Here is a 6,000-nt window from a genome sequence, read left to right as displayed (position 1 = left end):
GCCACCTCAGTGTAATTAATTTAGTTTGGGGTCTATGTTTATCAGTTCATATTGTGATCTAAATTTCAATAACAGAACACCGACAACTCGTCACTGCTTCGGTAGACTGCAGCAATACGCTCTGGCGATCTATGGAGCTACCGAGGTATGGGTACTGAATCTCGTCAAAAGGCGTTTTATTTGACACGAAGCACTCCGTCTTCAGGCCACAAGTGGCCCATCGGGACCATCCGACCGCCGTGTCATCCTCAGGGAAGGATGCGAATAGGAGGGGCGTGTGGTCAGCACACCCCACTCCCGGTCGTTATGATGGTTTTCTATGACCAGAGCCGCTACTGTTCGGTCGAGCAGCTCCTCAGTTGGCATCACAAGGCTGAGTGCACCCCGAAAAATGGCAACAGCGCATGGCGGCCCAGATAGTCACCCATCCAAGTGCCGGCCACGCCCGACAACGTTTAACTTCGGTGATCTGACGGGAACCGGTGTACCCACTGCGGCAAGGCCGTTGCCATTTGACACAAAGCTCTTCTGTTAATACTTCGAACATTTCGTTAGTCCCGCTGTCGATAACAGTTCTGTTGTTTTTCACTCTTGGGCCACCTACAATACAGTGCGTACCACGGTGGTTTTGCTCCAAATTGCTCAGCTACGCAACTATAGTTCAATTCTTTTATCCTGGCGGCTCGCGCATGCCCGCCCAGACGCGGGAGATTGCTGCGTTGCCAGTTGCACACGACGCACGCGCCAAGAGAAGCAGCGCCATAGTACAGCATAGTTCGCAAGCTTACGTTTAGGGGGGAGCGCGCAGTTCATGAAGTAAAGCCACTTTACCACGGCCGCATTAACCCTTTCGCTGCTACAGAGACGTGCTCCTGGCATTCCGCGCTGTGCGCGATTTTGTCACTGCACTGCTCGCCTGTGCTGACACACTTTTACCTCTGCAAACTCTTCAAAATTTCGTGCAATGGTTTACTATATTTAATGCTGCATAATAACTGCGTTGAACATCGAAACAAAATTAAGTCATTTATGGGGGGAAGGTATCAGTCAAGAAGATGTGTAAAAATCTAATTTTTGGGCCAAATAGTTTTTGTGGAATCGAATGATAAGAGTGTCAAAGCAGTCGGAACACCATGTGTCAGCACAGGCGAGCAGTGCAGTGACAAAATCGCGGAATGCGGGGCTCACGTGTCTGCAGCAGCGAAGGGGTTAATAAAGAGACAAAGCACTAGAAATTTCAAAAAATTGCATTCAAACGAATAAAATCCGTGATGTAAGACACTTCGATATTGTTTTTAAACAAAGAAAATATTTAGCACTGCACAAAGTTTGAACTGTTCACCTTTCACTTACTAACCCAACGCCTTTACCGTTACGCTAACCCATCTCGACCTGTTTTGTAACTACATAAGGGTTCTAACTAGTCACGCAAAATTCTGACAAACACTTGGTATGACTATGAATTACTCACACTTAGTCGAAGTACAATAGGAAATAAACAATTACCGCTGTTCTTTATTGCGAAAAAGCGGTTCGTGAAATTGACACAAACACTTTTCCTTGCTATCGCCTGAATTAGGAGCCTTATTGCTTCTTTGGTTTAATTAATTAATAGAATATGAAGCAATTGGTATAAAGAATGCTTTTTCCAAACTTTCTATAAAACAAAGTCTGCTATCAAGACATTGCTTTTGTTCTACTACTTTATTTATGACTGAATGTTTCTAAAACTGAAGACACTCGTCCATGCTGTGCTCTGCTCTGCAGTCGAGATCTGGCAACGTCGTTCCCTGTTCATTGGCTGACTGTGTTTTGTGACGTCAGATGCGCAGAACAAACCTAAACTCGGCCGCCAACATAAATGACGCGCACTTTAGTCATTGAAGTCACCTGTTCTAACACAAAACACGTTTGAGAGTAAGCCGTGACAGTTTAGGATAGTCACACAGGTCGAACAGCGTCGAGGCCTTATTTACCAGAAAAGAAACAATAGACAGCCATTCACAGAGGGGGAGAAGCATACACGAAATTAGAAGGTAGTTATGCAACTGTGATCTCTCCTCGCAGCGCCTTCAGGCGGCTTGATAGCAACGACTGCGTTGGAGAAGCCTTGACGAAGATGGTTCGTATGCACGGCGAACATTCACGTGTATAACAGGCTACGCTTCTCACAGGAGACAGCGATCATAACAAAGTGATCTACCTTTCAAAAATGAGTCCCATATTAGATTACATAGTGACAAAAGACTAATTTTTAAGTGGACACACAAATAATTCGTACTTATATAGTGACGACACAGTGAATAATATTTAGTTTGCATTGTTCGTAATTAATTGTGAGGAAGGATAAATGACAACGGCTGCACACAACAAAACATAAGGACAAGCAAAAGTAAATATCGTGAAACAAAAATAGTAAGACATACATAGGGAGCAACATTAAGAATGCAATGGGAATTCCACTGTTGAGTGCAGAGTACATAGGGAATAGGTAGAAAAAGTGCATTGAAGGACTCTACGAGGGGAAAGACTTGTCTGATGGCGTGATAGAGGAAGAAACAGGAGTCGACAAGGAAGAGATAATGGAACCAGTATTAGAATCAGAACTTAAGAGAGCTTCGGAAAACTTAAGATCAAATAAGGCAGAACACATAAAGAACATTACATCAGAATCTCTAAAATCGTTGGGGGAAGTGACAACAAAGCGACTATTCACTCTGCTGTGCAGAATGTATGAAACTTGCGATATACCATCAGACTTTAGGACAAACATCGCCCACATAATTCCGAAGACAGCAAGAGCCGGCAAAGTGAGAATTATAGCCCAATCGGATTAACAGCTCATGCATCCAAATTGCTAAGAAGAAAAATATACAGAAGAATGGAAAACAAAATTGAGGTTGTGTTAGATGACGATCAGTTTGACTTTAGGAAAGGTAAAGGCGCCAGACAAGCAATTCTGGCGTTGCGATTGATAATGGAACCAAGATTGAAGAAAAATAAAGACACGTTCATAGGATTTGTCGACCTGGTGAAAGCGTTCGACAGTGTAAAACGGTGCAATATGTTCGAAATTCTGAGAAAAGCAGGGTTCAGCTATAAGGAGAGACGGGTAATATACAATACGTACAAGAGCCAAGAGGGAGTAATAAAGCGTGGACAACCAAGAACGAAGGGCTCGGATTACAAAGCTTATCAGGCAGGGATATCGTCTTTCGCCGCTGCTGTTTAATTTATATGTATCGAAGAAGTAATAAGAGAAATGAAAGAAAGGTTCAAGAATGGAATTAAAATCCAAGGTGAAAGGATAGCATCAAAATTGGGGATCACGAAGTAGACGAAGTTAAGAAATTCTGATACATATGTAGCAGAATAATCTACGACGTACAGAGTAAGGAGGACATAAAAACCAGACTAGCACTGACGAAAAAGGCTTTTCTGGCCAAGAGAAATTTGCTATATCAACATAGGTCTTAACGTGAGGAAAAATTTCCTGATAATGTAAGTCTGGAGCACAGCATTGTATGGTAGTGAAATATGGAATGTGGGAAAACCAGAACAAAAGAGAATCGAAGATTTTGACATGTGGTGCAAAAGTATTATGTTGAAAATTAGGTGGACGGATAAGGTAAGGAAAGAAGAGGTTCTCCGCAGAACAGGCGGGGAAAATAATGTATGAAAAAAAAAAACAGACAAGAAGAAGGGACAGGATAATAGGACATCTGTAAAGCGTTAGGGAATAAGTTCCATGGTACTAGAGGGAGCTATAGAGGGTAAAAACTGTAGAGAAAGGGAGAGATTGGAATACATCCAGCAAATAGTTTGGAAGGTAGGAGATGAAAAGGTTGGCACAGGAAAAGAAGCCTCTGTATCGAGGTAGCCTAAAACAGCACGGGCAACGTGTAGTATTGCGTTATCTTGTTGAAAGGTAATGTTGCGGAGATCATGTACGTAGTAGGACACGTGTGAAACGTAATGACTGCAGCCCAGATTACGAGCTAAACGAACTAGAGGTGCAACGTTCTGGACATACGGTCTGCGATGTGGTTTATGAATAAGATAGTGGTAGAGACCATGTACAATAGTGTATTCTTTTTGTGCCACACTTGCACAGAAATAGGATGTATTCCTGTCCACACGTACCAGTGATATAAAATGTTTCGGGAAGCTCAAGGTAAGTGCTTCAAAATGTCCAAAGGCTGAAATTGGCCAATAGGGTAGATAAAAAAAAAGAATACAGTCTACATGGATCATATCATGACTTCATTCTCAAAATTAATCTATACATTTAGTACAAAATTTATCTGCTACATATAGCTTAATTCTGTCGTTCAGCAACATCGTCCTAGTCTTATAACTTAGTAGAGGAACTAAAAAAGCCTTATGGACGAACAATATAGCTGGACCGCCACAGTGACATGCTATCATAAATTTTATCATACAACTTCTTGTTTAAATTTATGTAAATTTTATTTTCCTCGATCACCATTTAATATTGGCAGAAGCTAAATTAGATTCCTCATGCCAGCTGATAATATGCTTTTTTCTTTAGCAGAAAGTGAACTGTCCTGGAATTTGTTAATCTGCAAATTTAAATAGTCATCTTTTAGTTCTTCCATTATCTTTATCATATTTGTTCCGAATATTTTTTTACTATTCCTGTCTCTTCCTTGTGTTTTCCGTTCCTACATCTGTACTCTGCTAACCAGTGTGTAATGCACTGCAGAACTTGTATTCCATTGTACCACAGGATAGGGTCTCTTCCCATCCACTGTCGCGCAGAGTGTTGCAAGAATGTGTGCTTTAACGCTCTGTAGCATTGTAATGAGACAAACACTGCCCTCAAGTTTCCACATGAGCCATTTCTAGGGATTCTAGTATATTCCTTTCTTGCTGCTGGTTCTTGGAACTTTGAAAGGAGACTTTCGCGAGACTTGGCGACTGTCTTCAGGCATCCGTCGGATCAGCTTTTTCAGCATTTTCATACGTCTCTCCTGGGAGAGAAACAAGCCTGTTATCAGGCTGCATCATACAACGCTAGCTTGTCAGCTATGGAAGTAACTTACTAGATATTCCGAAAGTTAGTATTTTCTTCACTAGTCCACAGTATGAAGCTGTACTGAATACACTCCTTATGTCTTGGTAGCCGAGGCGATTTGTCACAAGATAAAACGTACCGAATTAATATATTTTATACTGAAATTTGTACAACACTGTCACCATGCTCTCCTGTATCCATTCACTAGAGAAGAAACTATATACCACATATTCATGACCTATATGGCAGAGTATAAAATTGTTTGCCTCCGTTAATAAAACTGGAGCGACATGGCCGCGTAGTTGGTGTAAGCCATTGCTGGTCGTTGTCACCCACATTGCGATTCCCTGCCTTTCATCATAACATGATCTGGTTCCTCAGTAGCAATCATGACAGCATGGAGCGAATGGCGTGGGGTAAAATACGAATGAAAAAAGATTAGAATGTAAGGTCCCGTAGATGGCGATTTTTTAGGTAGAGAGCACAGATTCGATTGGAGAAGTATATGAAAATGAAAAGATAATTAAATGGACACCCTAGCTGCAAACAGGCGTTGATGTACTTCATTGGGGACATGTTGAAAATGTGTGCCCCGACCGGGACTCGAACCCGGGATCTCCTGCTTACATGGCAGACGCTCTATCCATCTGAGCCACCGCGGGCACAGAGGATAGTGCGTCTGCAGGGACTTAACCCTTGCACGCTCCCCGTGAGACCCACATTCCCAACATGTCCACACCACTACATTCGTAGTGCGCCTAATAGATGTTTGACCATCATACTCATTACTCGTGGCAGACTAATCTACCAAGTCCCGTACGAGTTCGGGCATAGCGTGTGTGTTCGCACAAGAAGGTCCATGGCCGGGAAGCCATATTTTAACTATATATGACGGTAGTATCTGTTCCAGAAAGATCAGTTACCGTGGATGACCATGCAGCTTTGCTACAAATGAATGATAA

At 42.2% G+C, this 6,000-nt stretch overlaps 1 non-coding gene and 1 pseudogene across 1 annotated transcript; both read right to left on the bottom strand.

The window, feature by feature from the left end:
* Positions 1-392: 392 nt before the first annotated feature.
* On the bottom strand, positions 393-510 carry LOC126105663 (5S ribosomal RNA; annotated as a pseudogene).
* A 5,116-nt stretch (positions 511-5,626) lies between these two features.
* Positions 5,627-5,701, bottom strand: Trnat-ugu (transfer RNA threonine (anticodon UGU)). The gene has a single exon. It is a non-coding gene; the product is annotated as a tRNA-Thr (tRNA).
* Positions 5,702-6,000: the final 299 nt, after the last annotated feature.

The sequence above is a fragment of the Schistocerca cancellata genome, chromosome 1 (genome assembly GCF_023864275.1).
Source record: "Schistocerca cancellata isolate TAMUIC-IGC-003103 chromosome 1, iqSchCanc2.1, whole genome shotgun sequence".
In the NCBI taxonomy this organism is placed as follows: domain Eukaryota; kingdom Metazoa; phylum Arthropoda; class Insecta; order Orthoptera; family Acrididae; genus Schistocerca; species Schistocerca cancellata.
This window is presented reverse-complemented; position numbering and strand designations above follow the sequence as displayed.